General features: G+C 39.7%; 1 protein-coding gene across 2 annotated transcripts in view; it reads right to left on the minus strand.

Moving 5' to 3' along the window:
• The window catches only part of LOC119651575 (sodium-coupled monocarboxylate transporter 1), a 301,298-nt gene that overhangs the window by 147,939 nt on the left and 132,256 nt on the right, over positions 1-21,103 (minus strand). Inside the window, exon 3 of one of the 2 annotated variants that reach the window (XM_038055211.1) lies at positions 17,633-17,703. The exons of the other annotated variant lie outside the window; for it this stretch is intronic. The gene's annotated coding sequence lies outside the window, so the exon portion shown is untranslated. The remainder of the gene's footprint in view (positions 1-17,632; positions 17,704-21,103) is intronic. 2 annotated transcript variants of the gene reach the window in all.

Raw genomic sequence — 21,103 nt, forward strand, 5'->3', positions numbered from 1 at the left:
GATACACGTATAAGCGTGAATTCATTGATCAGGATTTATTATCACCTTCGTTTTCTACTAACCAATGCGGACTAAATAATGTATAATATTTATGCAAATAAGCTAATTATAAATCTTTAAAGAGAGATTGCTGAACTACACGTTCTTGCGTGTTTTGAAAAAGCACATTAAGGTTATGGTTACGCAATTAATAATATCAAAATCTGCACGTCTATAGAGCGATGCTAAACCAATAACCAACTATGCTATCTCTTTTCACTGATACTATGAATAACTCCACAGAGCTGGAGAAATATATCTCAAAAGTACTGGGAAGAATGCCGTGCAAGGTACACTCCATTAATAGTATGAAGGGATGAAAATCGAAAACATATAATTTCAGTTAGGTACCACACTGCAGATGGATGAGTCAGCGTAGTACCCGAAAAACTTCGCTGCGCTGGACCAGTTAAATTCTTCAACGGTGCATTGTGCTCTAGAAACCTCAAAAAGCTACATGAAACCCGAGAAGTGATCAAATAAGTGCCAATTTTGACATCAATAAATTTTTTTGGGCTGCTGTGATTAACCTAACGAAACTGTCGAAAACTTTGAAAAAAAACTATCCCACTCTTTTCTGAAAAAAAAAAGTTTTTTTAAATACAAAAAAAATTAAATTGTTAAAAACCCTTTCTTTCAATCAGATTAATATGTGCCGTTTCATAACAAATACGATTAATCCCAAAGAAAAAAATATCATATTGGGAAATATCCATTTTCGGAACTGAGGCAGACCGGTAAAAGGCAGCCTGACTTTCATTCTCTTCAGACACCTTCAAACCATTTCTGCTCTAGCACTCTTCAGTATCTTTGCCTTAATTGAATAAAAAGAAATTCCAAACCAGGAGTTTAACTCTTCTGATATGAAAAGTTTCATTTATTTATGAAAGAATATTCTGTGAGAATATTTGTTGGTTGGCGATTCTCGTTCTGGGCGTTGGCCGACTATAAAAGACAATGAACGGCGCCTTGCGGTAATGGAGGCAAAGCTGTTGCGTGGGATCAGTGACGTAATACGTCATAATCGCATTCGAATTAATGATTGCAAATGAGGCGGCTTCGATGGAATGACCACGTAATTCCCGCTAACCAGATCCAGATCATGCCTTTGTCGAAGCAAAATGGTAAAACCAATCAAGACAAGTCGATCTCGCCTCTGGACGGGGCAAAAGCTGATAAAGAAGAGGACTTTGAAATATTCCCTTCCAATTTTGAGTTTTAAAATTGTATTGTATTGTATTTTGAACATATAATATATTTTCAAATTCTTTGATAAGTAAAGCAGGTAAAAAACTTATCTAACAGCATAGCTTAAATCAGTTTAATCTAAGCTGGTATTGTTTTTTCGCTCCTATACTTCTTTTTTTTTTCTCCTCTTTTTCTTATTTGTTCAATGTCTTACATTCGCAACGTGTACGCTACATATACTCCAATCATTGATTTATATTTTTAAATTTTATTACTTAAAAAATTAGCAAAAACGAACTTACACATGAGAACTTAATATAATTATCCTCATATTCTACAATAAGTTTGCAACGTTAGACTTACATGCTTGTTATGTGTTGTGTATAGTTAGGACCAATTGCAGTTCTCAGAAAAGAAACCCCGAAGAAGACGGGACCGCAACCCTGGCGGCCAAACCAAAACCAAATGGTCCAGGAGAATCTCTCCGAGTTAGTTCTGGGGAAAGTTATGCTCACTACTGTTTGCCGACCGTAATGTAGTAGGCGGGTCCTTCAAGGATTAATTAGGACGATCATGCTCGAGTATTTTCCAATATGAATATAGAGCCATGCATTCAGTTTAAACTGGTATCGTGTTGCTTGTCATTCATGTTGCGGGGCTCTGATTATGGTCGTAAAATTGATCCGTGTCTTAAGAAGTCGTGATAGTACTCACGGAAAACTACCAAGGACGTAGCGTGTTATGCTCTGGAATATTTCTAGTTGAATCCCACAGCCCCACGGTCAAGCTCTGGGGTACTGTATGTTCTTGTCGGTGCTTTGCCTATGTACATATGTTATAAATAACCGGAACGCCGCAGAATCAATAATTAGACCATTCCGGTCCAGATACACGAACGCTTCGGTATAAATGAAGCTTGTTGGTAGAATCTTCTCACAATAACCATCTTCTGGGAAGAAAGCCCGGGAAACCCAAGGATTCTCGCCATACGACGCGGATTGCACAATATTGTAGCAAATTAATTTCACGGGCACCGTATCGATTCTCGGTGCAGCAGCAATTTCAACATCACCCCATGGGTGAGGTAGCGTCTATAATTTGACGTAGACGTCCTGTTTAGCCAGGTTCAACAACAAACTTAGTTTCTCCACCCATAAGTGTGTGTTAGTCCAACCTGAGTAAGATAGCAGATTACCTTGATCAGGCAATGAGTAGAAAAAAGTTTCCGGAGCGATATGAATGCCTTGTGTGCGTTTTCTGTTACCATTTTACTATGATAATTAAAGTGCTGACCTTCGTCCGTATATACGCCCAGGTATTTCACATATTTTTTGTGGGGGATGCGTCCAGTTCTATCCTCATTTTCGACGAAAAATCTTTTTGTAATTCTTTCTCATATTCTTGCTGGCATACAATAAGGAATCCCGGAACAGAATTTGTTTCACACTTTTGTGCATTGAATTTCATTACACCAGCTGTTTGTGAAAAACTAAATATTGTTGAAAATCTTCTGTTCACCTTGCACCTCAGTCACGTATTCATGTTCCATATAGGTAATCAGAACATCAGCAACTGCTTCTTGACTTTAAGCACCAAAACTTCAAACACTTTACCGATGTTACGCAGCAAGCTGATTGGGCGGCAATTTTTTGGACTGGAAGAGTCCTTCCCTTATTTTAAGACAGCGAAAATACGAGATTTCTTCCATTGCCCCGGGAAGTTATTCAAAAGATTATTGAGATGAATGCAACAACAAAGTCCGCCAAATGCTGCGATATACTCAGTACTCCATCTACACCGGATGACCCTTTGTTGTTTACCCGTCTAAATATGGAAACAAGCACTTCAAATGAGAAAAAGTATTCAAGTAATTGATCATTCGATATAGGGTCAGTCTGCATCACAGCACCGAAATGGATGACCAGCCTGCAGTTCGGGCTATTTTCCTATCTGCTGACGTTCCTCTCCACTACTTCAGCTTGTTGCTTCTGTATCCGTTCCGGGTTGATGTATCGATTAAAAGTGCTATATATATATATATCCTATCCTTTCAAATTTCAGAGCATCATCCATTACAATGGAGTTCTCCTGCGTACCGGAAACTGCATTATAATTTTTTATACCTTGGTCAATGAAATATCATATTTCACTACTCTATAGTTTGATCTTCTGCGCAGATACTCCTGGCTTTTTCCTAAACAACGAATTCACTCGAGTGAATATGGTATCCGGGTCGCCAGTTTTGTGTCAAAAAAAAAACTTATCAAAATCGGTTCAATGTCTGAATGTCAGTCTGTCTGTCTATCACACCCGATTTACTCAGAAACAGCTGAACCGATTGTCACAAAATTTGAAGAGAACATGTGGTCTGTGTGTTTCTTTATATGCAGTGAGTGACGTTACTTTGTGTTGAGTTTGAAGGGGGGTTCCCTATACATGCAAAGGGGAGTGAAATTTTTTTCCACAGAATATGGTCATGTGGAGTATCAAATGATGACTCGATCGCTGCTTTTCGAAACTGATGTTAATTTTGATATTGGGTGAAACACAGGGGAGATAGGGCTCAAAATGTGTGCCCCAAAAAGGGAAAAAGGTCTCGTTCTCAGATCCTATTCCACCGAAAATTCTGAAAAAAATCACAGTAATGCAACTATATTAAATCGGCACAAATAAAGCTAATAGTTGCATATTACCATGTTTTGAAAATTTTCCGGAAGGTCCCCATTAAGTTAACCCTAGAGGTATAAAATTTTATGCAGCATAGGCGATAATATGGCACATAATTGTGGAAAGTTAGAAGGTAATCCGACTATTATTAACAATATATAATATAATAAGAATAATAATCGTTGGCGCAACAATCCAATTGACGGACATTCAAAACCGTAACGGTACACTGCAGGATTCTGTAGGAGGCAATTTGCGAACTCTTGACCGCGTTCGAGAGAAGAATCCTCCGAAGAATTTTTGACCCCCCGACATGAGGATGGACGATTCCGTAGCCTACATAACGACGAAATCTATGAGCGATACCATGACCATCAGGTTGTGGATAAAATCCGGCTCAATAGGTTCCGGTGAGCGGGTCACTTAATCCGTATGGATGAGAATGATCCAGTCCGGAAAGTCTATAAGGGCAATATCTATGGTGGAAAAAGAAGACGAGGCAGGCCCTGCGTAAGATGGAGCGATGGCCAGGACGCCAGACAGCTGTTAGGGGTATCGAATTGGTGGACCTCGGCGCAAAACCGAGATGTCTGGAGTTCCTTATTAAGGCAGGCCTAGACCGGATACCGATTGCCGCGCCGTTGTTGATGATGATGATGAGGATGTAGGAGGCAATGTGGTCAATGTGGTGTAAAGGGGAGGTGTAAATTTTTTTTCACAGAATATAGTCATGTGGGATGTCAAATGAAAGGTTTCGATTAGTACTTTTCAAAGCCGGTCTTGGTTTTGTTAGAAAGGCGGTGAGTCGGAGGGGTGGAAAGTGATGATTTTTTAACGGACCCATTCTCAGAAACTACTCGATCGATATCTGTTCAAATTAAGTTACTAATAGTATATTACCACATTTTTGGGAAAACTGAGTAAAACCCACCTTAAGTTTATCCGAATTATAAAAGTTGGTAGTATATTATCCCCAAGTTTGATCAAAATCCAGCGTCGGTGCTTCTAACTGTAGAAAACAATGCATAATCTCCTCGTTTGTCAGGTTCCTATGTTTTTATCTTACCAGGCCAATGTGTTCTCATTTTTTCGTTTTCTCCATCGATATCCTGGAACAAACTTCTCTTGGAATTTCTTTCAATTTGCCTTCAGTTTTCAGTTTGACGGCTGAATTATAATTTTACTAAAGCTTGAATTTTCAACCTTTCCTTTATAGAAAGGGAAGGGGAAGTGACCCCATCATGGTCAAGTGTGAATCTGCAAGCCTACTCCGTGGTGGTACAGGATTAGGAGGATACGTAGAAGAAAGAGAAATATCAAATCTTTCGGATGCCCTTAAAAGATGATAGTGATTATTTCACCCCCTCTTTTAAAACACCATAATTCCTCAAAGCGGGGCTATAACATATTTACGTCAAAACATTAGAGTATAATTTATGGATATGAAATGTCAATCAGGTTCCGATTAGTACTTTTCGAATCTGATATTAGTTTTGCCGGAAATCGTAAATTGCGCGAATAAAGAGCCCAAATGTCCACACTTAAAGACAGGCTGTTTTCTGGAAACTTCTCAACCCAAAAGTCTAGAAAAAATCAGGTTGGTCTGCATGTATGAAATCTAGGCCTCAAAATATGTCCCATTCCGATATCTGCACAAATAAACTTACTAATATAATAGAATACTTTTAACTTCTAGAAATTAACTGAAAACCTCTCCCTCCATCCATTCAATATAGACGACACTATTGCGCATACGCATGCCAAGTTTCATGGGAATCCGGCTGTTAATGTCAAAGTTAAAGTAGTTGAAACTTCTCAATTTCGCGCGAATTTACTGGAAGACTACAGGCTAAATTTTGTCTGGAAGAACCTTCTCTTCCGCTTTTACCGGGATAAGAAGAAGAAAGGAGAGTTGGTGACTTGAGCGCAATTTTGTAATAACCGTATGTGGAAACGGATCCATGCAGCCCAGGAACCGTGAGAAACTTTTTAAGAATGAAAACATGGACGTCGCTGCAACTTTAATATGCATACCAAGAAAGGAGGGAGCCTTTAATTGCTCTTCTCCCTTTGCATATTTTTCAGTTTGCCTTTCCCCTCCCTTTGTTTGTCAATAGTGTCCTTATTAGGTAAGTGAATGAGAAAGAAAAGACAACACTAAACGAATGTATCAAAGTAATAAAGTCTTTTACAATGTCATTTAAAATGAAGGCGAGTCTCCCGCGCCTAAAAACGGGACAAACTGTACCAACTGGTCCTCCAGGTTGGGGGTTGGGTAGGGCTGACAACCCTACACCGAAAACCGATGTTACGGAGTCACGAAAGGAACCTCAGAGAGGATGGACTTTAAAAAATAAAAAAAACCCACCCGAGACGTACAAACTGCCTTCATCCAGATCGGGCAGGCGGCGCGAGATATTGGGCTGCCCATCAATGAAGGCAAGACAAAATATATGGTGGCAAGGTCAGCACCGAAGACGAATCAATCAACAACATCACACAGCACTGGTCAAACACGAAGAAGAATAAGGATAGGATAATACAACTTTGAGACCGTTGACAATTTCTCCTATCGAGGGTCGAAAATCACAACCGATAACAGCTATGACGATAAAATCTGTGCACGGTTGTGGGCAGCCAACAGAACCTATTTCAGCTTACGAAAGCTGTTTCGCCTGAAACGTCTAATCATAGGGTCGAAGCTCTTACTGTACAAGACTATGATATTGCCAGTCCTCATGTATTCCTTGGAGAACTGGCTTCTTAGCAAGAAAAATTGCGAACTCTTGGCCGCGTTCGAGAGAAGAATCCTCTAAAGAATTTTTGGCCCCCTACATGAGGATGGACGATTCCGTAGCCTACACAATGACGAAAGCTATGAGCGATACCATGGCCGTCCGGTTGTGGATAAAATCCGGCTCAATAGGTTACGGTGGGCCTTTCACTTAATCCGTATGGATGAGGATGATCACACCCGGAAAGTCTATAAGGGCAATATCTATGGCAGAAGAAAAACAAGTCGGAATACCGGAAGCTAGTGCTTCGGGTATAAAGGTTTTGTGTTCATCTTATCAACGCACATTTTTCTACCCGTATACAGCTACAAAACTACGAGACATACGTACATATTACAGCCGTAGATGTTACGCTCACCCTAAAGAAACAAACTGCATATTTTCGAATACTGTACACATATAGGCACGTATATAAATTAATCGTACCCATATTTCCGATTTACTTCTTATATCTATCTGAATTAGGCTCTACCCGCAAAGTTCATTAGCACGCATATACTATATACCAACATACAAACATGTCTGGTTGGAGTAATTGATATATGCAAATGACTAAAAAACTAAAACAAAATAATTCTTTGCGACCTCATTCTTAAGAACTCATTTCGTTGTGGTATTGACGAATTGATATGTAATGATGACGTCATGCAGGTTAGGTGTATAATGCATCAAATTCACGAAACATGGTAAAGTTTTACCCCCTATAACTTTGTTAATAATAGTTGGATTTTCTTCAAACTTGACCAAATTGTGCATATTCTTCATTGTACCCATGCCAAATTTTGTACTTCTGGGACGAACATAAGGAGGGTGCCGGGTAAATTTCTAAAATGTGGAAATATACTATTATTAACTTTATTTGTGCAGATATCGGCACCGGATATATTTTGAGGCCTAGATTTCGTAGAGATGCACTATTGAGATTTTATTCAGATTTTTCGGTTGGATAGGTTCTGAGAACGAGACCTGTTACACTGTTACAGCCGTTTCCGAATAAATCGGCTGTGACAGACAGACAGATAGACAGACAGACAGACAGACAGACGGACGGACAGACACTGGGATACACAGATAGCGTCGATAAGTCTTCCTGTCGAAGCAGCAAAAAAGGCTATAGCAGCAGGTAAAGTTCGTATTGGATGGGTGGTTTGCCGGATACGAGAGCAAAGTCAGGTGCATAAATGTTTTAAGTGCTGGCAGTTCGGTCACATTGCGAAAGCCTGTACCAGCTCACAAGACAGATCTAGTCTGTGTCGTAAGTGCGGAGAGCAAGGCCATTTTGCGAAGGATTGCAACGGAAAGCCCAAATGCGTGTTCTGTGTCGAAATGAAAAATAGCGACAGCGCCCACATTGCAGGAAGCAGTAATTGCCCAGTATTCAGAAAGGCGTTCATAAATAAGCACAAATGAAGTTTATGCAACTAAATCTGAACCACTGTCGAGCGGCCCAAGACCTGCTCTCCCAGAGCGTGTTTGAAAATAATGTCGACGTAGCTATTGTATGCGAACAATATGAAAATCTTCATAGCGGAGTATGGGTAGCTGACAAAAACAGCAAAGCCGCGATATGGAGCTGCGGAAGTCGTGCTATAGAAGATGTAAAAAAACATCCAGAGAACGGATTTACACGTGTCAAAATAGGAGGTATATACATCTATAGTTGTTACGCAGCCCCGAGCCTCACGCTGGAGGAATTCACTTTGTTGCTTGAGAAACTATCTTTTGATGCCAGGCGCTATAATCCCAAAATAATTGCCGGTGATTTCAACTCATGGGCAGAAGAATGGGGAAGCAGAAAAACAAATGCAAGGGGGCAAATACTGCTAGAGGCATTCTCGCGTCTAAATGTCGTACTTGCGAACTCTGGGGGAGCCAACACATACCGGAGGGGAGAATTACAATCGGTAGTAGACCTCACTTTCGTCAGTGACACCCTTATCAAAGACTTGCAGTGGCATGTTAGCGAAGAGTACACACACAGCGATCATCAGGCTATTGTCTTCCAAACCTCGCGTAGGAATTACATGAAGCCACAAAAAAGAATAACGATGAGCTGGGTAACTAACAAATTCGATGAAGAAATGTTCAAGGAGGTACTTCTAGATGACACATTAGTATCGGGAAGCGCACAAGAAAAAGCTTTACAGGCCGCGGAAAAATTGCAGCGGGCATGTGATGCCTCTATGCCACGGCGTAGCGCTTTCCGAAGACGAAATCCCAATTTCTGGTGGAATTCAGAAATTGAGGAATGTCGGAAAAACTGCCTCAGAGCTAGGAGATGCTCCCAGCGCAGAAGAAATCAACCTGAATTCGTTGAGCTGCACATGCAATACAAGAACGCGAGGAAAAAATTGCAAGTAGCTATCACGAAGAGCAAATCCGAACATTTCAAGCGGATGTGTACCGAAGCTGATTCTGATCCATGGGGTGGCGCCTACAGGTCTGTAATGTCATCACTGAAAGGCAAGCGCTCCCCACCGATTACCTGTCCAAAATTACTACAAAACATAGTGGACACTCTCTTCCCAGAGGACGTGAACTACACAAATCTGCCTAAAGTGCATGTAAACCCCGACGAAATCCCTGAAGTGGTAGAAGAGGAAATTTTTGATGCAGCAAGTAAATTCGCTGAAAATAAGACCCCAGGGCCAGATGGAATCCCGAATATCGCCCTGAAAGTGGCAGCCAGGTCAGCACCAGGTATGTTTGCTAAAGTTTTTACGGCATGCCTCAGAGAAGGAGAATTCCCCGAGCAATGGAAGCTGCAAAAGTTGATACTTATTCCGAAGCCAGGTAAACCATTGGGAGACCCCTCCTCATATCGACCGATATGTTTGGTCAATACCATTGGTAAACTATTTGAACGAGTATTATACAACAGACTGCTCGCTGTTGCGGAAAAGGAAGGAGGCCTATCCGACAAACAATTCGGGTTTCGTAAGGGGAGATCAACCATCGATGCAATCAGCATGGTGACTGGCCTGGCTCGCGCTGCAATACAAGATGACAAATGCTGCGCAGTGGTGACCCTCGATGTAAAAAATGCTTTCAACACTGCAAAGTGGACGAAAATCGTAGAGGCTCTAACCAGACTAAAGGTTCCAAAGTACATTGTACGCATCGTTGTTGCATTTCTTCTTGGAAGAAGATTATATTGCGACTCGGACGATGGAGAGAAATTATTCCCAATGACGTGCGGCGTACCACAGGGGTCTGTCTTAGGTCCCTTACTGTGGTTAATTATGTACAACGGAGTGCTGACGCTACGCCTTCCTAACGGCGTGACAACTATTGGTTTTGCGGACGATATCGGGGTAACAATAGTGGCAAAACGCTTAGACGAGATCGAAATCTATGCAAATGAAGCGATATGGGAGATCAATTCCTGGTTGAAAGAGTCCGGTCTATCACTTGCTGAACATAAAACGGAACTAGTGCTAATCAGCAAAAGGAGGAAAGACACGACCGTAAAAATTAAAGTTGGTGGAAAAACAATTTACTCCCAAGAGTCGCTTAAATATTTGGGAGTAATGATTGACAAAAGACTCAACTTTAAAAAACACATTGAGTGCGCTGCAACTAAAGCATCTTCCATCGCTGTAACGATCTCGAGGATACTACCGAACATTGGTGGACCAAGACAAAGTCGACGTCGTCTTATTTCAAGGGTAGTTAGTTCCGTGCTACTCTACGCAGCTCCAGTTTGGGCAACCGTTCTGGAAAACAAATCAAACTGCGGAAAACTAGGAATGGCGTATCGACTAAGTGCACTCCGGGTATGCAGTGCTTATCGAACGACATCGGGAGAGGCAGCATATGTACTGGCAGGGACAATCCCCATAGACATCTTGGCGGATGAAGATCGGCGTCTCTACGACAATATGTATGCAATCGGTGAGTCTATTGTACTTCGACGGCAACTAGCACGGCGAGAATCCATCGCAAAATGGCAAAAGAGGTGGAACGAGGCACAAACTGGCCGTTGGACCTACCGTATCATTCCACACATTCGAATATGGATGGAAAGGAATCACGGGGAAGTAAGCTACGAGCTAACACAGTTTTTAAGTGGACATGGAGGTTATCGGGCTTATCTTTATCGATTTGGACACGACGAGTCACCATGGTGCCCAAGATGTGGTAACGTCGCTGAGAATGCGGAGCATGTTGTGTTTGAGTGCCCAAGGTTCACAGCACAGTGAACTAGGCTGGAGGCGATCGCAGACAGGCGCTTAACACCTGGAAATATAGTGGAGTTTATGTTGGAATCAACGGAGGCTTGGAATCAAGTGGTAATTGAGCTGAAAATGATTCATGAACAGCTAAGGCATAAAGAACTGCGAAGAAAGCAAGAAAGGGAGCGAACAATAATGCGCCGCAGTTAAGAACTGATCCAGCCCCACGATGCAATGCTTATAGCAGTCCCGTGGGGAGAGTGGAAGAGGAAGGAGGTGGTTTTAGTGAGTAGAAGTCTCACATAACTGTTTGGCAGGAGCCAGCAGTAGGTTTTGAACCTTTCCACCTTCCAACGATGAAAAAAAAAAAAAAAAAAAAAAAAAAAAAAAAGACACTGAACTGATTCTAATAAGGTTTTGTTTCACACAAAACCTTAAAAAGACGAGGCAGACCCTGCCTAAGATGGAGCGATGGCGTAGGTCAGGACGCCACACAGCTTTTAGGGATATCGAATTGGTGGACCTCGGTGCAAAACCGGGATGTCTGGAGTTCCTTATTAAGGCAGGCCTAGACCGGATACCGGTTGTTGCGCCGTTGATGATGATGATTTGAAATTCACTTAATTATAAGACACTGCAAATTAACACAGATGGAAGACAGAAGGCTAAATTGTCAAACTCCTTCCACTTTTTACTTCAGTTTCACAATCCTGGTCTCATAAAAATATCTCATAGTGTTCAAAATGCATAGGATGCAACAAGTGAAAACATTTTAGGTTGAATCAATTCAAACCATCACAATTTTCCCTGAATCTCGGAGCACCTTCTTTCAAGTGTCCCTTTGTGATATGGTTTTGATGTAACCCGACCAGCGATTGCGGTCAGTCCTTGTAAATTTACTCTGAATGGGAAATTAATGGTGAACTGGGCTAGGTGAGGTTGCGGTGGTTCCAAATAATGAAATTGCTAGAATGCAAATTGAGGTTGAGATAACACTGTCTTTTACATATTTGATGTTGGAATTATTTTTCGAGAGTTATCAGTTTAATTGTTATTGTAGAAATAAAATGAAATGGAGTGTTGAGTCTAAGCATAAAATAGTATTGTAATGATTCCCACGAATCAGATTGAAATATATTGCGTAATTTCGCTAAATTCTAAGATGAGGAAACAAATGATAATGGTGTATATTTAATTATATTTAGGCAATTTGAACATTTTGGAATAATTTGGAATAAAAGGTGGAAAGAACGATTCCAACCATATAACATTCGGTGAGATTACGCTTTTCCTTGATGAAATGGTTAGCCACCTCAACATTTGGATACGAATTGCTCCTTCCAACATTTGTGAAACCACTTCGGTTATTAAAACTCTCAACTAAGCTAAAGCCGTTGGACTTCACGGCTTTCCCCTGGAACTACTCATAATAACCCCTCCCATTTGAATGTGGGATCGTTCGAAGAAAGAATAGTAAAGACTGGATGATACAAATTATGGGCAACATTCGACCGTGTCTCAATTCATTGGTATTCACCAATATAGGTAGTTACAATTGCGGGGATGTCGTGCGCGGTTTGTGCAGGCGTAATATAGTTAATTTTTTAAGTTTGACTTTGAATTTCACAAGCAAGTAGTCCGGTCAAATGTTTGTTCATTTGCCTCCATTTTAGCAATGTTCTAATTTATGAAGTTCGTTATCTTCAACGTTTATGTTTTGTCAATTTTCCCATTTGCATCACTCTACATCTCGCAGTTATTCGGTAAACAACCGATAACGAGAAATGTGCTAATTAGAGAAAATATTTTGTATCAAAGGATTTTCTTACTCCAGCATCCATCCCGTACCAGAAAGTAGCCTATGAAAGTCTGTTTTCCCTGGTAACCAAAAGCACAGTTTCCAATCGATGCAGTTTTGATCCTAGCCAAATTAGAGGATGCCTCCTGTTAGCTTTTGAACTTGAGGAGTAGTACCAACTTTTTATTTATCTATATTTAGCAGTTAGTTAGTTTTTGTAAAAATTTCTACAAGTTCATGATTAACAAAAGTGAAATTAAGAAGCTCTTTCAATTTTTTGAAAAATCAGGTGAGTATAAAATTCATCACCGCTTAGCGAAGTGGATCATTGTGAGTGTATAGGTTAGGCTCATACCAAACTACCCCATTTGCTAGCATAACGCTTGTGTTTTTTTTTTTCAGAAAAGCAACTTTCCCCAACTTTCGTAAATAAAATCCCTGGCTCCATGAACACTTCTGTAACTTCCACTCATGTAAGCAACTAGGTTCATTGTATATCATTAGTTCTTGGAGTGTCTACTCTCAACCCCGGTATAACTGAATATTCTGCTTAGCATTATAGTTGACTTAATTTGTATTTAACCCGTCAGCGATTCTGTTTTGAATTTGTTGCTAACGCGAATTTTCTCCTCTGCTTAATGGGGTGCAATTTAGCTGAAGGCTTGTCGACCCGCAACGTAACCTTTTAACTATCGTCAACAAAACTAAAGCGATCACTTCTCTGTTGATGCTCTAGGCTGGCAATTAAGTTATTTTTCTATTCAGAAAAAGATACAAATGATTGCACAATTGTTTAATGCCCTGAAGCACTTTAGAACGCACGTAAAAAAGCGCGCTAATATGCAAAACGTGTAGAAAAGTATATGACAATTCCCTGAAATAAGTCTCGTCTAGAGTATTATCCTAAATATGGTTCACCATCATTTTGAATTAGAAGTCAATGCATCAATGTACTCTCAAACAACTAGGCAACTGAACTTTTCCTAAAGGAGGCCAATTACTCAAATCAACTTTTCCAAACCCAAAACGATGACAAAGTCCGCCGAACTAAATAAGAATAAAAAGTAAATCGATCTTGACTTCAGAAACTTCTGCATCCATCAGTCACTTCGAAAATATATTATCCAATCGCAGTTTATTGCATTCTCATTTCCTCGCCAGTAGGAAGCAGGTCTAGAAATTCATTCGCTACGTATAACAACCACACGGACCGGCCCCGAGTGACGCGATTGCGAGGAACAATTCACGTCTTCAATCGATGTTTCCTCTGTCTCATATTCATTCATAAGACAAGATGTTTTCAGTTCCCCCCTTTCCTTGGTATAATCAAGCGATAAAAGTAGAAGATGGTTCTTAATTAGCGCGAGTTTGGGGAGTCAGGGAGAGGAAAGGAAGAAATGAGTCTTCAAATCGAAAGATTTAGCTCTGCTTCCGTACTGCGGATAAATTCCAGAAAGAGGGTATAGAATTTACGAAAGTGGATCCTTTACACAGACCAGTAGAAGTTTTCAGTTCAACTATAGACTTTATTTAAGGATTGCAGATACGTGTTTCAGACACAACATGTGTCTTTCTTCAATGCTGCTTTTGTAATACAAAATAAGTAATGTTAAAAAAACCAGCCCTGAAGAAGGACACATGTTGTGTCCGAAAGACGTGTCTACAAACCTTAATTAAAATCTACGCTCTCGTGGCATTGGAGGCAACGGCGTAGTCGATGTTGCAGCAAGTCGATCCGCTAAGCCCTTTTTATAGAGTAAATAGCTAGCAAGCCCCTTCCATGCAGGTGTTTGTAAGACAGATCTCAGATTGATCCCACTTGTCTTCAAAGATCAGTATTTCAGTCTTCTGAATGGGGTGAAAACAGACTAAGAGTGGATCGATGAATGTCTATTTGTCAATTTGTCGAACAAATGACCTATAAACCTATAAAAAGCTCATAATGAACACAATTCTCATAATATTGCCAGCTGTACCTAAATCCCTAGCAGCTTCCCTTGATGAAATACAGAAATACACCATTCTGTGTACGTGCTCAATGTTGGCGGGGATTCTCGACGGATTCTCCATTGACTCACCACCGGTCACCATCATTAGTGCCCCTATACATTTTTTTATAGGTAGGGTCGTTCGTACGTTTATGATTGGCATAATGCTAACATGCTAAAAAGATTGATTTATTCAAAGCAGTTCAGTTCACAATACTGTGGCTAACGAGAGAAATAATTGCATCAAAATTTGATCAGCTCTTCAATCGCCCTATATCGCTGAATTTAGTGAATGCCCACTACTGGCTTCATCATAAAGCGCTTAATTAATACACATAAACGTGTTTACTAAGAAACAGTATCCATATGAATGAAAGATTCACAAAAGGTTTATGAAAAGTTGGCACACACTATGTATGGGCAATCGAGTTGCTGGCTCTATATTTACGTATATTCACTATTATCTTTTCTGATATTACCGACAAGTTAATTCACTTAATTTTGACATTAAAGTAGACAAGTTTTATCCATTAAATTTCACCACGAATATATCAAGATCTTCGACTGTCGTCGACTCCAGTCGATTTACCTCTCGAAATCGCGCTCCCACAGTAACACCACTCATACAACTCCCTGAACAAAGAAAACCCCAATCGCAGAACAAAGCATCCACATAAAAAAGTCCCCGCAATATCACCTGTTCTCAGCAATACTTGGATAACTAATGTTTCATATTTGCCCGCAACAAATGCTAAAAATGAAGTTGCTAATACGCAACATGATCAAATCGTTGACCGAACCATGCATCCATGATAAAAAATAATATTCGAAAACTTCTATACAAGGAGACTATCCTCATTAGGAGCAACTTCAGCAGCAAAGAAGCACCGAATTTCATATGCATCTTTCGGATAGGGACTAGGTAGTATTGGAGTGTCGATAACGCGTGGATGAGTTTCTTGTGTGTGTTTCTTGATCCAATCTCAGCAGGAAATGCATGCTTCGTAGTTCTTAGGAGACCAAACATGGATCGATTGTTTCCAAAAAGCTTCCCATAAAGGAATTTTAAAGCATCATTTGCTCAATGATTCCATTAAGATCCATTACCATTAATCCAAAATGAATCTTTAAGGAATCTCCGTCTTTCCCGCTGGGATGTGGTAAGCCATAGACAGCTGTGCAATATCTGTTGTTATAACAGAGACTGCCACGTGCTCGCATCAACTCGCAGTCATGTGCATCACCTACACGGCACTAGCACTAGCCCTTACGCGCGGAATTTTACTCGGAGAATCCTCGTCGCGTGCAAGACTTTTCCATCTCCATAGAATTGTATTCATAATGCACCCACGATAGGAGCTAGTAATTTAAAAGAAAAATAATTGAATTGATGTAGGGAGCTAATATACTGCATTTAAGTAAAGTGAATGAAATGATACATATGGCTACTATACTAGACAGATCGTCACTCGTAAAGCTAATATGACTCTGCACCTAAGAAATATAGTTTGCATCGTCCTTAACCCACTTTCCATAATAAATCCTTATTCTAGCGCTCCCTCTGTTTTCTGGCGAGAAGAAAGTTCAAATAAGACGTGATGAAATTGAATAGTCGCACAAGGCGAGCGATTTACATAAAGATATATGAGAAGTAGACCCTCCGATCACATGGATATTCATTGCCAATATCTAATTAAAATTTATATAGACTTGCATGATAAATAGAGCTCAGACTTTTTCGGCCGCAATGTGAAATGAAATGGCCAACTTATAAGTTGGCAAATCACATGCAAACAGTAAACATCTCATTATGATACCTCATCCATTCAAGCATTTTGCACAAATATTGAGAATACGTCAACCGTGGATTTCTCACATTCAAATGATCACAGAGGCAGAAATTGATAGCGCAAATAAGCGATCACTTAAATAAGTGCAAATCAAACTTAACTCGTCACTCACTTTCTGTAACTTTCAACCTTCAAAAATTTGGTTGGCCAAATCTGTCGACACAATGTAGTTATTCCCACATTGAGTGCTCAGAAATAAACCATGGCTGTTATGAGTAAGATGTTTCATTTTTTCCTATTATCGAATGGGAAACCTACAGTTCGAAGAGAAAGGATTGCTAACTTGTTCATTTATCAACGATCTAACTTTCTTATTCTCTTATCTATTCTGTATTCTACAGCAAGTATCATAGACTAAAATTAAACAAAAAGCAGCTTCGTAGATTCCAAAACAATCGTTGGTTCTGCTTTCTATAATTGCGAAAAACATGTGCCGGATTCATAAGGCGCACGCACAAAACCATTGGTCAAAGTCCCTCAAGAACTTGCCACTATATAATTCCGAAGCTTCTTGAAAATAAGTCCAAATTCCAAATGGTTACCAATCTACGTCTGCTTTTAGAATTTCTCTTAAAAATATTACAACAATCAAATTTCCCAAACTATCATGTGTCCAAATTATGATACGTAAAACGCTATCGACGTAGCTATCCATCTGAAGTTCCGCACCTGAAATTAGCACTTAATTACCCATTTGAAATGGACATTGTGCTGGTAGAATAGACTTCAATTATCATACCCATTCAACGGATGTAATGCTCTAACGCATTATTTAAACATTCTAGAGAAAACAAACATGATCATTTTGTATTTAATACTTTTTGTGTATCTAAAAATGTAGGTGCATGTGTAACATATATATATGTAAAAATGAATTCAAAAATTATTATCAGCCATAAGAGCTTGGCAACTATTTAACATTTTATCATGTGAGTCGTGAGTGACGGCAGTGTAATTGGATAAAAACAGGTTTTTCGAAAAAAATATTAAATTTCGTAGAGAAATAATAGCGTCCCTCATTAACTACTCCGAAATTTCGTTTGAAATTTCTGATGTTTCTTCCGTCAATTGCGTACCAAACAATCTCCGTTTTATTATAGATTGAAATATTGAAAACCAAAGTCAATTTTACCTTCTGTTGAATTTATATCCTATTTGGTCCCGAATGATTCGATGAAATACTTTTATTCACGTTCAATAGACCTAAAAGTAAAAGAAAATTGACTACAATTTGAATTCATTTTAGGCGGCCAAATTATATAAGTATATCGCAGAGGTGTTAACTCAGCTTACTTAACTTGCCAAACAGACCACTCTACAAACTAAGAATCTTCATATTATTCGATAGAGTAGCTTGAATTAACACCACTTATTCAGAAATTACAAAAGTCTCATTTAGTAGTTATATAAAACAGGTCTTAGTTTCCTTCGTTGTAAACGAGGAGAGAAGTGAAAAATGAAAACGTGAATTGGAATTAAGGCAGGGCTCTAAGAAAAATAACACTAAAGTCGATTTAAATAATTTTCAATTATAATCCCGAGTTTTCCGAACATTCAAAAATTATCAAAATCTCCTTTCCGTGTACCTAATAAATGTGTATTAATAAATGTAGTTTTAGTATTTGCTTCCGACAATTCCAACAAATTTATATACATTCTCAGTAAATATTTATGCAGTTAAAATATATTTTTCGTTACAGTTTTCTGGAAAGGTGAAACTGGAAGGTTTTCATTATAAGTAACTATAAAACTGCAGTACTTTTGTTATGTAGAAACAAGTCGGGAAACCAGAAGCTGGACGCTTCAGGTACGAAAGGTTTTGTGTATTTTTTAGTACGTAGCACGTAATATATCCATATATTATGTGAGAGTATCCACTTTCCGGTGATATTGACATTGATAGTCTTCAATTTTCAAAGAAGCAACAATTTCGACGTATTATAAATTTGTTAGTAATAGTGCGATTTCCATCAAACTTGGTATGATCATGCTCTACATTATAGCCTACATCACTGCAGAATTTCATGCCGCTAGGATGAACTTAAAGGGGTTTCCCAGCCAATTATAAAAAATTATGGTAATATACTATTATTAACTTTCTTTCAACAGATATCGGTATGAAAGGTATTTCGGAGCCTAGGCACTATACAGTGACAGCCTCCTGATTTTTTTCAGATTTTTCGGTTTGGTAGTTTCCGAGAATGGCCCCCTTAAAGAAATGATCACTTTCAACCCCTCGCACTCCCAACGTTTCCAAAAAATGTCAAAACTAAGACTGGCTTCGAAAAGTACTAATCGAGACCTTTAATTTGATACTCCACATGACTATATTTGATGAAAAAAAAATTCACACCCCCCTTTTGCATGTATGGGGACCCCCCTTAAATTCAACGTAAAAGGATGTAACTCACTGTATGTGTGAGTGTTTACAGTTCCCACCTTTCTACCAAATTTGGTGTCAATCGTTATAACCGTCTCCGAGAAAAATGCGTGTGACGGCCAGACAGACAGACAGACGGTAAACCGATTTTAATAAGGTTTTGTGTTTACACAAAACCTTAAAAATGCTTGGAGAGAAAGCTCTCAAAATTGGTCTGTAACTTTCTGAAATTTGGTGATTCGTACGGGAAAACTACTCGTTTTAAACAGAATAAAAAACTAACACTGCGTGAACACAACTAGATAGTTACTGAAGTGTCCAAAAATTAACTCTCTTTTTTAGTCAAATTGTGACACCACTAAAGCGTCCAATCACAAGCCGTCGAATAAGACAAATTTTATGGATTTCAAAAAGAAGAGCAAAAAAGCTAAGCTTTAATCAGTCACACAAGGACTGAAAAATGAATTTTGTTAAAAAGTGCTCAGCATGGAAGGAAGAAAATGTAAAGTACTTTTTTCTTTGTCATGAAAAAATGGTCTACCGAATGCCCAAAAGAATTATGCAGCGCGACTTTATTTTTCAGAGAAACAGGGCGGCAATCCATATCCTATCACGAACTCCGTCGAGCGGAGAAGCGACTTCATAGACTGAAAAGGAAGCCTGGGAGAATCAACAGGTCTGCGAATTCGAAAAATACAAGGAGCGACGGCATTAGGCGCGGAAGTTTCACCAACGTGTCAGCAGGATGAAGCCTTATACACCTCGATGCTCACCTTGCCGAGACAAAGAGGGAAATCTGATTTCCGACAGAGTATTTTGATGAAGTGCTTAGCAATCTGAATATCAGCGAGTTGGTGGTTCCGCAAACCGAAGGCGACGGGCCAATGCCGTTTCCAAGTATAGAAGAAACAGTCCGTGCAATTCATCGGCTTAAAAATCACAAATTGCGGGAGCCGATGGAATTATAGCCGAATTAGTAGAAATATAGATGCGACCAACTACACAAAGCGGTCCATCAACTTATACGCAAGATGTGGGAGAGCGTATCCCATACATAAAAAGGGAGATATCACGCAATGCAGCAATTATAGAAGCATCACGTTGCTGAGTACCACCTACAATATATTCTGCACTATCCTCTTAGACCGGATAGTGCCATTTATCCAGAACATCATTGGACCATACCAAAGAGGCTTCACTCCAGGCAAATCACCAACAGATCAGATTTTCTCTGCGGGCGGAGATGGAAAAACTGTTGGAATATGGCCATCAGTTGAACTATCCTTTTATTGACTTTAAGGCCACCTATGATAGCATAGCCAAGGTAAAACTGTACACGGCCATGAGACAATTCGGTATCCCGACGAAATTCTGAAGGCTGACTAAGCTGACCGTGACCGTGTGCGAGGCCAGATAAAGGCAGCAGGATCACTTCCCAGACAATTCCACATCAACAACGGTCTAAGACAAGGTGATACCCAACCATGTGCCCTTTTTATCGTGGCCCTGGAAAGAGTCATCCGCGATGCAGATGTTAACGCAAGAGACTTACAAGGTGCTTTCATCAAGATATTTCGGGCTGTACATCAATGAAGGCAAGATGAAATATATGGTGACAACTTCAGCATCAAAATTCAAATGGCTCCTCTCTAGGGTCGAAAGTAACAACTGACAACAGCTATGACAATGAAATCCGCGCACGGTTGTTGGCAGCGAAGAGAGCGTACTCCATTATATAAAAACTGTTCCACTCGAAACGTCTCACCATAGGGTCAAAGTTCTTACTGTACAAGACAATGATTTTGCCAGTCCTCATGTATTCCTCGGAGACTTGTGTTCTTAGAAAAAAAATGGGAACTTTTAGCTGCGTTAGAAAAAAGAATCCGGAGAATTTTTGGCCCTCTACATGAAGATCGGCGAGCCTACATAGCGACGAAATCTATGAGTGATACCTTGAATGTCAGGTTGTGGATAAAATAGGGATGATGCAAATTTTATTCTGCTACCGATTAATTTCCGAAAAACAGAAACATCTCCGTATCATGATGGGAGTTCGCAGGGATTAATCATAATTGAGTGGAATGTCAAGAGCGCAAGGGAAGTATGTGAATCAATAAAACGAGCAATTCCGGAAGTATCCAACGGGAGGCGTAGTGGACAGCAGTCTTCCGGAAATGTGAATAGTAGCGCCAGTGAATATAAAGCCAGCGATTCTGAAGGACA

The sequence above is a fragment of the Hermetia illucens genome, chromosome 3 (assembly GCF_905115235.1).
Source record: "Hermetia illucens chromosome 3, iHerIll2.2.curated.20191125, whole genome shotgun sequence".
Lineage (NCBI taxonomy): Eukaryota > Metazoa > Arthropoda > Insecta > Diptera > Stratiomyidae > Hermetia > Hermetia illucens.